This window comes from Etheostoma cragini, chromosome 11 (genome assembly GCF_013103735.1).
Source record: "Etheostoma cragini isolate CJK2018 chromosome 11, CSU_Ecrag_1.0, whole genome shotgun sequence".
Classification (NCBI taxonomy): Eukaryota; Metazoa; Chordata; class Actinopteri; order Perciformes; family Percidae; genus Etheostoma; species Etheostoma cragini.
Window position 1 is genome coordinate 5,028,379 of NC_048417.1, and position 14,037 is coordinate 5,042,415.

The following is a 14,037-nucleotide window of genomic DNA, read 5'->3' on the forward strand; positions in this document are numbered from 1 at the left end:
TCCTTTGTTTTCTATGTTTCGTTGCTTTAATCCATATTTCTGATTAACATTAACTGTATTTGTTGTAACATGTCTGTTTGCATGTCTTATAGCATGTTTCTCAGATTTTATTTTTCTTTCCTTTTGGGGGTTAATTTCTACCTGCAGGGGGTGTTAGAATGTTTTTACGTTTTTTAACTAAAAATACTTTAAAGATGCTTTGGTTGTCCTTTTAACTTTTATTCTGCCTTATCAATATTTTAATAATTTGATTGGGTGCCTTTATTTATGGCTAATATTTAGTTTTATTGTTACACTTTGAATTACTTGCCTCAAGATTGTAACATGATTCTACTGTACACATGCCATTGGTTTCATGCATTTAACTAACAGTATGGTTTTATTCTAGGATGCATTTATAATTATTTATGGTTATTGTGTGGCACTTTTTACTTTATAAGCACTTTTTAACAAAGCACTTACTACAAATTTGTAATGGTATCTGTACTTTCTAACCTCAAGGGCAAGTAATTCAGACAGTATTTTAGACATTTTTAAATGCTTTTATTATCCTTTTTGAGGTTAAAATAATATTTCTTTAACATTTGGATAGAATTTCTTTTGCATTGCGACGCCGGGCTATGTATTTACATAACTCTGTATATTGTGTATTTAAATATTTTTCATTATTTATTTATTTTGTGATGTCTCCAGAGGAGAGACCAGAGCCAATCTCCCGCTGTCCGTCCTGTCCAGTGGTCCTCTTAATCTGCTTTTAACATCTGGACTTCTTTTAAATAGCTTTTATACTGTATAACGCAACATGTTTTTCAGTGTTTTATTCACACCAGTGGTCACACTTTGTGCCCGTGCACATCACAGTGCACCCCTAATCCGAGTGCCTTCCAGGCAGCATTGTCTGGAAGAAGACGTTGGGGGTCTTAAAACACCGATAGATGATTAACTCAGAACTGTCTTCCATGTAGGCTGAGTCCTTTGCAGCGGCCCGGGTTCAAGTCGGACCTGCGGCCCTTTGCTGCGTGTCATCCCCCACCTCTCTTCCACCTTTCCTGTTTATCCACTGTCACTCATAAAGGGAAACAATAGTATTTACTCTAATAAGCTAATCATCTTTAAAGAACAATACTATATAAAGCTGTCCCCAATAACTATTCCGCTAAAAAAACGTGAAAGCCGGTTGCTTTTATATGAACTCACTTCGTCTAAGGCCTACATAATAATCCTCCAAGTGTATGCCTTTTCATAAACCAGCTGATGGTGGATTAAATGCTTGACGTCAAGGCTGCCAAACCACAAAACAACCCACTTGTTGTAGTAATTGAGTTGTCAGCCACTTTCCAGTTGTGCTCTATTATAAAATGTGTATGAACATTAGCAATGGCTCTTGAGAGCATCCCTGACGGAGTTTTGTCAACTCTATAATTCAAATGTTATGGGGGAGTGTTTGATGCAGATGAATGGATCTCAGATGAGTAGGCTGAAAAGACGGGGACGTAAAGGACTACTGCTGCTTGTTATTATTTTCCATGTGCTAGACAGGATGAAGAGATCGTTCATGCCACAGGGCAAAAAACGGTTGAAAATGCTCAAGAGCCGAAAGCAGTTGAACCGGTAAAGCTTTAAAGGGTTTTTGTCTTCTTGTTGTCCCTCTTTCAAGCCACTGCAGCTGTCCTTTTATTACTACCCACTTCCTATTGTGCAATTGTTGTTGTTGTTTGTGTGTGTGTGTGTGTTTGCCTGCGTGCCTGCATAAGTGGTGGTGTAACTGTTTGATTCGTGTACAATTGTACAGATGGAAACAAACTGTGAAAATACTGATGGTGAAAGTGTGCAGCGGTTGTGACATATCAGCACTGCTGCTCTGTGTGATAACAAAGAGAAGAGGTGATGTTTACAGGAAGTGAAAAAAACAGTGGAGCCCCTAACCCGACCGCTGTGGTCACGGAGGACCTCCAGAGTAAAACAAAGAACCAGTTTGTGTCAGTAGATGCATCCTCTTTGTTTTCTCCCTCGTAGCGAGTGAAACTGACTAACTTGTGACCTTCCAACGTGCAGTCTGGGCGCCACATCTGTAAATCTACTCACAAACTGCTCTCGAAGTCTCACCACCTTCCTACTGCATGCCGCTTTTTTTGATGTTGCAACTGCCGTTTCTCCCTGTGAAAAAATCAACCCCGTGTCATCTCGTCTTATGACTTAACGCGGTTAAATGCCACCGTTGTCCGAGCCCACATGGCACGCCAACACGGCCCGCCCACACACACTTAAGGTTTTATGAATGGAAATAAACAAAAGAAAAAAAGGCAATCGGAGAAACTAGAGGTTTCTTGTTCTTGTTTCTTTTTCTCATCTCACAAAGAGGTGATTAGTTTCTACTGTATAGACAATTGTTTTCCCAGGAGCAAATAAATAAAACTACACATGCTTTCCAGCAGCAAACGGCACAATTTGAAAGGCCCAGTTAATGTACAGATCCATTTTGGCAACACGACTGAAGCGTGTTGTCGCTACGTATTGATTGATGCTCCATGCCCTTGACTGGAAGCTGATTGGATGAACGCATCACGTGGGCCTTGCTACTGCCAAATTTCAAAACGACAGTAGTGGCCAGTTCGGAATAAGATCAAGTATTTTACGAAAATAGTTAAAAAAACGTGTTTATGAAAACATTTTACGTGAGAAACAGGCCAAACAGTTGCTGAATCTGTCTTCATTTCATACCAACAAAGGCCTGTTTGAAAGATTTTCGTCTACTTCTATTGGATTGTCGCGTTGCGTTCAACGGAGACATTTGCATAAAGAAGGGCATCAGCCAGCTTTTTGGATTGGTACGATTTGTTGAAATGCAGCGTTGCCGTCCTGGGGTGCTTTACGGGCGCTTTAAAGTCGCTTTACATCGGCCGTAGGAATAAATAAAGTGGAGCGCGGCGCGACAGAAGTGCCCCATGGCTGTACAGTTAGAGACAGGAGAACAAAAACTGCTAAAAGAGAGAGCATATTGGACTTACAATCTTCAGGTAGACACAAACACAACTCCTATCTAAATGGGTTATTCCAAGCTAGTGTGTGATAGGAATGTCAGGGAAATGTGAACGAGATGGAAGCAATCTGTTTGTCCTCTTCCCAAATGAAGCTGTGGGCCATTTGTTTTTGCTGTTTAAGCACTTTATTTCTGTTGTCGCTGGTCGCTGGTATTCAAGTTACGTCATCATCTCTGACCCTCCCCCCTCCTCTGACGGCCTCTGAATCCCACCAACCAGTGCTTGAAAGCTATCAGTGAATGTTGAACATTCTTTGGGAAGGGGTAGAAAGTTGGAGTGAATTGTGTTTTTTTTTTTACTGCTTTGGAGAACACATGGCAGCAAGAGAGCCAATTTGTCCTATAAGATTAGTTTGTGCCTTGTTGGGTTTTTTCGCTTCTCCTTCCACAGAGTTCCCATCGTTAGGATTGTCCCTATCTTTGGATTGTGGCTTTACAGTACAACCTCTGCTCATTGCTTCCTTTCTTCCTCCCTTTCTCTGCTGCTTTGTTTGAGTTGCAAATGAACAACTCAGTGTACCATCCATACAACAGGAAGATGGAAATGTGAGAATGAGGGAGAGAGAGAGATGGAGAGAGAGAGAGAGAGGGGAGAAAAAATGGTTTCTCTGGGGATCAGCCTCTTTTAGCTACAGCAGCAGGAAGAAAAACAGGATTCTGTGAAATGAGGCAACAAAACGTGTGTGTGTGTGTGTGTGTGTGTGTGTGTGTGTGTGTGTGTGTGTGTGTGTGTGTTTGTGAAAAAAAATTGGTAAATGAGCAGTATGTGTGCATGCTTTAAGAAGAGCTGTGTGAAAGGGAGGCAGATGAATGGCTGCTGGTTTTACTCATGACTTCACTACAGAAATAGCCAGCAGCAAAACAACAGGCTCATACTTTGCAGTGATACCTTTTAGAGTGTGTGTGTGTGTGTGTGTAAGTGAAAGATAGACAGACATACATATAATGTAGTGGTAACGATGAGAACTATACTGCAGAAGAGATTGAATCTAAACATCCCCTGAAAGAGGAGGCAGAGTTTGAGGGAGATCGGTAAAGTTGTATGTATTTTGACACGCTCTGCCTTAGTTTCCTGCTTCCATGGCGATGGCGGAAATTTCCAAGTAAGTAAATCTTGAATTTGATCTTGGTCTGGAGTGTTGAGTCCTTACTGTTTAATTTTGACAACTAACCTAATTCTTACGTCTATGTACAAGCTGCTTTGTTTTTCAACCATTTGTTTTCTTATTTTTTCCCTCCTTGGTCGTCCCAGCACGTACAGCACATCACTAAAAAAACTAAGAATATATTCCTTTAATGGATCTCCTGTGAGGCCTCCACTGGACTGCTTGACTTCTCTCATGTGTTCCAACAAAGCTACTTTCAACAAAGTATCATAAAAATAAGTAAATGTATCAACGATTTTAACTAAGGCTTTTGTATGGAGTATGTGTGACATGCTAAGGATTCTTAAAATGATGAAGAGTGTTTGAATCATTGCAGAGAATGTCTTATTGTCTTTGCTGAGCTGAACAATTTCGAGTTTTGTATTTTTTTGGGTGGGGGGGGGGGTTAAAAGTCAATTTAAAAACAGAATAAACACATTTTGAGAAAAAGAAACCGCTTTTAACGCCTCAGTCATGAGCGTATCAAGTTCTATGTTGTCATGTGCATGTACAGAAGGAGGAGCAGTCGTTGGCAATGAAATGCTGAGATCTCAGGCTCCCTCCAACATTACTAGTTTGAATATGTACAAAAGAAAAACGCAAGTAAAATTGAAAGTAAAAAAATGTGTGAATGTGTGTATGTGTATATAAATATATATATATATATATATACATATATACAGACCAAATCCATTTTTTAGATTCCTCAAAGTAGAAGTAGCCATCCTTTACTTTTTTGATATTGCTGCAAACCCTTGGTGTTCTCTCAGTGAGCTTCATGAGGTAGTCCCTGAAATGGTTTTCACTTCACAGGTGGGCCTTGTCAGGGTTAATTAGTGGGATTTCTTGCCTTATTAATGGAGTTGGGACCATCAGTTGTGTTGTGTAGAAGTCAGGTTTATACAGGGCCAACAGCCCTATTGGACAACTGTTAGAATTAAAATTTTGGCAAGAACCAATCAGCCAAGTAAGGAGAAACGAGTGGCCATTATTACTTTAAGAAATGACGGTCAGTCGGTCCGGAAAATTGCAAAAACTTTGAATGTGTCACCAAGTGCAGTCGCAAAAACCATCAAGCACTACAACAAAACTGGCTCACATGAGGACCGCCCCAGGAAAGGAAGACCAAGAGTCACCTCTGCTGCTGAGGATAAGATAAGATAAGATTCTACATGCCTGGTTCCCACTGTGAAGCACGGAGTAGGAGGTCTGATGGTGTTGGGGTGCTTTGCTGGTGACAATGTTGGGGATTTATTCAAATTGAAGGCATACTGAACCAGCATGGCTACCACAGCATCCTGCAGCGGCATTCCATCCCATCCGGTTTGCGTTTAGTTGGACCATCATTTAATTTTCAACAAGAAAATGACCCTAAACACACCTCCAGGCCCTGAAAGGCCTATTTGACTAAGAATGATGAATGATGGAGTGCTGCGCCTCCACAGTCGCCTCCACAGTCACCAGACCTGAACCCGATCAAGATGGTTCTGAGACCTTCAGTGATAATCTACAATGTAAATAGTCAAGAAAATAAAGGAAACACATTGAATGAGAAGGTGTGTCCAAACCTTTGGTCCGTACACACACACACACACATATATATATACACACACAGTATATATTTTAGCTTTTCATTACTACATCCCTGTTTGAATCAGTTAATTAATTTGCTATTACTTTTTACCACACATTTATTTTAGTAAATATATACACATAAACACTATATATAATGCCCAGTATATATGTGCAAAGGTTGACATGTCTCCCAATCGCATTAAGAATATATGAAGTAGATTTTCCTGCTGATATGTAGGAAACCAATACAAAAAGGGAAAGACAGATTTAGCTCTGCAGAAGGGTGAATGGAGGAGGGAAAAAGACGACCCACTCACAGCTGTTGATCAGTAAGACAGACAGAGGAAAGAGAGCTCGAGAGGGAACACAGGGGCAAGCAGAGAGAGAGAGAGCGCGAGAGAGAGAGGGAGAGAGCGCGCAACCATTCTCACTTGAGAATCAGGGGGAGAGAGAGAGAGGAGAGGAGGGGAGGGCAGCAAAGGGAGAAAAAAAAAGACTTAATCAATTGAGGGTAGATGGGAGGGATGTTGCTGCTGTCCCTGCCGAGGCTCCAGTGCCACTGCTGCCGTGCTGCATGTAGCTGAGTGTTTGTGTGAGCAGAGAGGACGACTCGCCTGCTGCTGCTGCTGCTGCGGCTTACTGGGAGCCAGACACCAGCCCAGCCACGACTTCACATCCTGGAGCCCACTGACTAACTGTCTGACTATAGCGGGGTCTTCAGTGAACGAGCAAACAGGGATGATACATGGACTAGAGAAGGAGCAGCAATAGCCCGAGGTAGGGAAGACTTTGTCTGTGATTACTCTTCCTCATCTTCCATTTCAGTCTTGCTTCCATGTCGATGTTCATGCAGATTTTTTGTTGTTGTTCTCAGTGTCGTCTGCTCTCTTTGCTGTTTTCTCCCGTGACCCCAGCTTATTCTTAAATATCTTTGTTTGGACACATTTCTTGTTTCTTGCAGAATGCCCTCTCCTTTTCTTTCCCATTTCAGTGTTTTGCTTGTGTGTCCAAATGTGCCTTTTCTCGCTCCAACTTTTAATTCATTAATTTCGTTAAATTACTGTATCTGAACCAAAGATGCTAATGAGGCTGTTTGATGTTGATTTCAAGCGTAAGTAAATGGCATCAGAACTTGTCTCGTAGTTGAGGAGGTTTAAAACAACACTGGATGTGAAGTCGGATTGGGTGGAGATGGATTTAAAACAAAAATGTCTCAGAATCTTTTTACATCAACGAAACAAATTCAACAACATAGAATCTGTAATGTAGTCATATCGGTTGGTATCCAGTGACCAAGTCAGGGCCAAGTCAGTCTTTTCTGGGAATAAAAAATCAATGACAATTGTCATTTTGTAATGATACAGTAACAACTGGAAATATACTAACACGTTTCACCAATAGGGTGACCTTTGTCAGGGAGTTGCAAGGAGAAGGGCAGAACTCCTTTTGCAAACAACATCTCTCATAACCACCTAGTATATTAAATGCTTTTTCACCCAGGATGTATAAAAGTAATTGACCAAAAATGTGCATCAATCTTCTAAATTATTATTTTAATCTTGTGCTGTCCTTTGTTCTGAATACTGAAATGCTAAAACACATTTACTGTGAACTATATTTCTTAATATATATGTTGCCCGTCTTAATGTCACTCCCTTCTGATCCCAGGATGCCTCCTTGAGAGAGATGCTATAGCACGAGACGGCTGACTTCTTGTGATTAATCCGCAATCGGCGTGCCTAATTAAATCTCATCAAGCAATCACCAAATGGAATGGTTATGTATTACTTGACAGCATCCACTTGCTTGGTGATAAACATTAGGGAATCTCCGCCCGAGTCTTGACTGTTAGGATAATGAGCAATGCAGAGAGAATCAGGCTAGACGATCAACACAGAGAATAAGAGAGTGAATGGGGAGGAGAAAGACAGAGGATGGATCGAGGGTGAAGTGAACAGGATTTTTTGGCAGCGCTGTGATGTGCAGCTCACGTTCGGAGTCCCATGAAAGAATATCATGTGTGCAGTAAATGTCTGTGTGTCTCTCTACGAGTCCGGCTGGTGGGTCAGGTGGAGGTCTCTGGAGATGGAGGCAAATGCCTTCTTGATGACGATCCGTGTGCCATCAGACAGGAATTCATCATGTGGATGAAGAGGTGACCAATCGCCTTTCTGAAAATGGATCTGTGTGATTAGGATGAGAGCAAGCACAGACCCACTCAAATTGATTTGCACTGACCCAAAAACGACAACCCCGATTATAAGACACACTCTCTCCTTTTATAACACCTGGGTTTTGAGCTTTGTGAAGAAGATACACTGTGTAACACTGCATCTTTTAAATAAAACACTGTAAATCACTATAAGGTAAATAATAGAGGTTCTGCGCACATGAATCTTTAACGTTCTGAGTGTTCCAAGTCTCTATTGTCACTGACTGAATCGGTAGTTTTTGGCATTCCAGCTCCCCTCACAGGTGACTGAAAGCGTTGTTAGCTCAGTATTTTACTTCCAGGTAAAAAAACTGATGAACTGATGAAACTGCCTGAAAAATCTACAGAAACATATGATAACTATGTTGCAGAAGTGGTTGCTTAGCCACTAACCTTTGTTCATTTTTTTGTTAATTATTTTTTAGTTATGTGCTGATTTGTAGTCCCAGGGCTGCCATTAGGAATTGTAGACAGGGGGACAACATTTTCCAAATTGTACCCTTCATTCACACTGTAGCACCATAGACCTTTGCACAGTGCCCCGCTTTCTCAAGGCAACACACAAAGAGCAGAAGTTGAGGGACATCCGGCGTGAGTGTATCCATTGATGGTATCTGAATAAATGCCATTCAGTAGCTTGCAGACGGGGCCAACCGCCCTAATGAAATATATTCTTCCCACCCACTAGTTTGTCTTGTAAAAACAGGCCTGCATGCCCTCAGTGGAATGTAAAGCCATGTGTCACAGGATTTGTGATGGCTTTCAAGGAAGTCTAGGTTCCGTAATCATGGGTTGTCTACAACAGACTGGCAGAAACCTTCCCACAACTTCATAGTTACATATCGTACGTAGTACGTTTGCTCTCTTATGGACATAACATGCAACAAAAAGATATTTTCATAGTTTGATCCTTTGTGTTTTAAAAAAAAGGACCATTCAAAAGTCTTTTAGGTTTAGGTTTTTAAAGCTCTATGTGTATTGGATTGATCAGATTAGGGGAAGATGAACAATAAGAAGAGCCTTCTGTATGCCCCTTCTTAAGAGTCGTTTACCTGCTTTCTTTACTACCGCTTTTCTTCTCGTGCACTAATTCACCTCAACTCAATTTAACACTGACAGCTCAGATAAAATTCAGATAAAGGGCGAGAAAGGGCAATGAAGGGCGACGAAGGGCGACTCACAGCGACGGTTCGGGACACGCCACAAAAAACTAGGGCAACCCAACTTGGACCGACTGCCGATGAGCTCCTTGGTGTGTCTGGACCTTAAGGCCCTTTAGGCACTTTTAATGCACAAAGAAGTAGGCAATCACTATAAAGGGTGACAAAAGCAAAATGAGACTGTAACTGTATCCCAGTGGAAAGATTCAGTTGTGAAACAACAACATAAAGTGTGTTAAGGGGTTAGGGTTAAAATTCTGCTTTACTTTAACACCTCTGCAAACATGCGTTGTGTGGGCGTGATTGTTCAATCATCTGTTTTGTAGAAATGGGACACACCCTCTCTTTGATTCCACCGTTGGAGAGGGGGTTTCAGGTGTTCTTTGACAATGTGATTAACACTTTATTTGATGCATTTTGAGGCTTTTAGGTCTGCATCATTACAGCTCTGAGCAGAGCAGATTTAAACACACAGAGAATCCCAGGATATCCTGTAATTTATGACAAGTTTAAATCTGCTAAGAATAATGTATTTTGCTTTCAAGATATTTCTCAAATTATTTATTTATGTTTTGCTTAAATTCACAACGTGACCAGAATCAGAACCATGAAATGACAAGAATTAAAAAACTAAAAATAGGCTTCCTTTATTGTAACTTCCCTTATACGTTTGACCTTCACTGTGCAGAATGATGAATGTGCAGAGTTTGGTACTTCTCTCCTCCTCTGAGGTTTAAGGGCACTTTCCAATATCTTTGTACATTTACCATTTAAAGGTATTTGCATAAAACTGATGCCCACTTGTTTCATATCAAAGTTTTCAGGACAAACTCAGCTTGCCGTACAGTGACACCCAGATTTCTTTCTATAGATGTAAAGAGATAATTTGGTGATGAAGCTAAAACATTTATGTTGGCTTTTTGAAAGTCCTCAAGTTGGTCAATTGTTTTGGCTCTTGAAGTGAGTTAACCAAAGTCTTAGGTAACAAAGAATTCAAATGGTTAATGAATATCTGAATTTAAATTTTGTAACGTCGCTTTTTGAGTAGGAGTTTTGTCAAACATTGGTTGGACATTGTTTGGAGTGCGTCTTTTGTTCTGAGAGGGTTAGAGGCTGTTTCACTTTCATCTGCTGAAAGAGGCTTTTGAAGTGTGGTTGTATGAGCTACTTCTCCATAGTCAGTGTGCAGTGTTAGCTACAGTAGTTTGGAGAAGCAGGCAGAAGTACAGACACGGAAGCTATGCAATGTCCTGCTGTGGACGGGGGCAGCAGCTCAATGCATTTTAGACACCTAAAAACATCTATGTCAGTTTGAGTGGATGCTTTAGTTAGAATATTTTCAGCACTTTACCTTGCTGTCAGGCAGACTTTTACCATTGAGAACAGAAGCCATTATCTCTGCTCTCTTCAAAACCTTTGACTCCTTTGACAAAAACCTAATTTTACTTTGCTGAACATGGGAGTTGCTGCTCTACCACTGCCTCCATCGCTTAGTTAGTTTGTGTTATTGTGTGACTTTAGCGTTTGTTCGGATTCACCAAAGTCTAACTTTAGTGTCATATCTAAAGACACTTTGTCTAAATGTACTTGGTTGTGGGTGGGCTTACGTTTCCATGACACGCAGGAAGAACGGGACTGTTGGGTTTAGGAAAACAAAAATGGGACTGTTGAGTTTAGGAAACGTGAAACGCTGGACACGATCCTCGGTCTACTGGGTGAATGTTCTGTGTTTATTGACCCATCCACCACACCAACCAACGTGGATTTCCATCCTTTCTTACTTCTTGCTACCGTAGTTGCCCTTATTGCTACGTCATCTTCCAACCCTGTGTAGCTGCTGCTCTCCCTGGTGCGTTCTAAAACCACAGAGATAGGGTGCTTTTTGCATCGTTTCTGACTATTGACAGCCACTGTCCAAACCTCCGTATTTTACGAGTTTGGAGTGAGAACGGGTTGTGAAATCACACAACTAGTTTGGCAGCCACTTGTGGTTAAATTAGTATTATTATCTTTTTATTATTTTCTCAATTCCTTGATTAGTTGTTTGGTTTTTACACAGTTAGAAAATTGAGAAATACGTGGATCAGTGTTTCCCAAAGCCCATGATGATGTCCTCGCATGTCTTTTTACCACAACTCAAAGATATTCTACTCTATAAAGATATTTTTACTAATGGCAATTCAGTAATAGTTAACTATCAATTATTCTTTACAAATCTAAAGGTATCAGTGTAGTCTGCTGTATTCCAATGCAAAGCCATTGCAGATGAAACAGTGTGTGGTTTTAGGCTTTGGGGAGGAGTTGTTTTTATTCCACACGCTGAGCCAAAGAAAGAGAGAAAGATCTTCTATTTCAAAGGGTGGGCACTGCCCCCTAAATGCAAAGCAACAATCAGTTGTGTATTAGCTTGGCCTTTCAATTCCCCACTGTGTTTTACATACAATCCCCAAGTTTCCATGACACCCAGGCCTTCCATAAATACTCCTGGTATTTGTAAGGGCTACATCCCCAGTAGGATAGAGAAGAGAAAGCCACGGCCCTATATGAGCCTAGCCTGCAGCAGGGCTAATCACAGATTGATCCATGGCTCTCTCAGATAGTTTGAGTGTCCAGGGTGTGCTCTGTGTCCAGTAGGTGTTGGCTACAACAGATCACAGCACATTACACGTTTGATTTCCTTCTCTTATCCTCATTCATCCGTAACAGTGATAATGTAGACCTGCTGTAGATGACTAACGACTACAAGGAAGATCTGACGTTCATCGTACTGGCCGCTGTTGCAAGCTGTGAAAACAGACAGGAAAACTGAGATGATACATTGTCTTCAGATGGAAAGAAACGATCAGATAGATCACATTTAAGGAAAGATAAGCACTAAGTGGAAACAGTGAGTTCTGATGATAGGGGGGCGAGAGGTGAAGATAGTGACTATGATTTTCTGTACAGTATGTGTGTCAGGTCCTGACATGTCGTCAGCAGCACTCCTTTTATGGGTAAAGACGAAGCTTTAAGGTTAACGGTGCTCGCATGCAGTTCAGCATGTGAAACTATATTAGCCACTAAATTTGTCTTGTGCTACTGTTTATCTTTGGCCTGTAAACGTTACTGCTGCCCTTTGATGCCCCGCACTGAAACCCTCATACACAAGGAAAAGAGCCCCAGAGCAAAACATCAAAACATGATTCACTCCGGCAGAAATGTTTTCCACTGTCTGAGAAGTCGTTCATTTCGGGACTAAATGACTAAAAACTCCTAATTTGGAAAGGCCACTTCCCATGTGGTTGTTGTCACTGCTAATTCCCTCTGTCGGCCCAGGGGAGGGTGTACATTACAAAGCAATGTGCCACCACTCATTAAATTTACCCATTGTTTTCCTGTCAACAAGAGAACATTTTTTCTTTTCTAGGCCTATAGGCTAAAGGGGACACATGTTTGAAGAAAAAAATCAAATTCATGCACACACTTGTCACCTCTACATTGGGTTTTAGTTTAGTAATGTTTCGGTCACGTATGTCACCGTAACATGACATGGTGCATAGTGTTAAAATAGTATAATATATGTGTAATAGTGTTAAAATACTAAAATAAGACTAGTGTTAAAATATATAATATTCCCAATTACCTGATGATTCACAGCTTTAATGGAGGTTTGTTTCCATGCATCACAAAAGAGAAAAAGCAAGCGTTATTCGTGTTGCTATCCACTCGACATAAATTATTTCTCCTGAGGTCACATTCACGTCAAAGCAAAAGACCATAGTCTACCTGCCTTCTGTAGGACTGGGGAACGAACGTGGTCATGCTTAAAAAAACAACTTTGACTTGAAGTTGAAAACAAACAGCGTGTGAATTTTTATGTTATTTGGTTGACCCACCAGTCACCTCTGTCCTCCACGCCACACAGACGACACTCTACATCATAACACTTCTTCCCTTCCGTCCTCAACTCATAAATACTGAGGTCGCTCGAGGGCTTCGTCGCTTGGGTGTAAACGTGTCGTTTTGGGCCACTTGTTGAAATGACCTGGGAGGACTGCGTAGGCATCATTTTAGATGGGTCAGGGTGCAAAACACGTCTTTTTTTTGTCCAGGTCCCAAAAAACTGCTAATACTTCTGTACCTAATAAAGAACTCAAAGTGTTGTATTTCTTCTAATGTAGTAAAATAGGAGTTTTAAAGGGACCACTTAACAGTGTTGCGATTTCTTGGGAGTCAGGAGTTATTTATGATGGGCCCAGTTCCACTCATAGACTTTGAGCCATTAAGTCCATGAGAGCTCAGGGCTGTGCCAGTGGGAAATCAATGTTTGAGGGCTCTCTGGTTTATGCACTTTATGCACACTCTCTTTTAGTCTGCAACTCTTGTAGACTTTGCTCAAGAGAATAACCCACAATGTCTACTTGTTCTGATATCAAAAATTTCGATTTTTACTGAAATTCTAGATTGAGAATGTCTGCTTGGCTTTGAAAATGGTTTGATGTCATTGACATTTTTTCATCATATGCTTGTTAATGGTCTTTCTTTATTGTTCAAGAGCTGTGCACATTTTCTTAAGCATCCTAGAACGCCTCTTCTGGTCTCAAGGGTGAAAGACTTAAAACTTGAGCACAATGTTTTTTAGAAAATTTGCGAATATGCAGGAAGCAATGATGGTGGCAAAATTGAGGATTTCAGAAAGACATGTAGAGGCAATGTATGGGACACAGGTAATGCTTTAAAGTAACGATTCTGCATGTGTGACTTGCATGTTAACGGAAAAGTTCCTCTGAAATGATAAAACTGCGAAGATTTATTTCACACCAAACCAATACAGTTTTTATTTATTTATTTTTTTAATTTAACCTTTATTTAACCAGGAAAATCCCATTGAGATTACTAATCTCTTTTTCAAGGGAGTCCTGGCCA

The 14,037-nt window shown here is 40.8% G+C and overlaps 1 protein-coding gene across 5 annotated transcripts in view; it reads left to right on the forward strand.

The window, feature by feature from the left end:
* Window positions 1–6,213: 6,213 nt before the first annotated feature.
* LOC117953091 (diacylglycerol kinase beta) overlaps window positions 6,214–14,037 on the forward strand; it is a 107,753-nt gene continuing 99,929 nt past the window's right edge. For all 5 annotated transcript variants that reach the window (XM_034885853.1, XM_034885857.1, XM_034885856.1 and 2 more), the window contains exon 1: window positions 6,214–6,537. The gene's annotated coding sequence lies outside the window, so the exon portion shown is untranslated. The remainder of the gene's footprint in view (window positions 6,538–14,037) is intronic.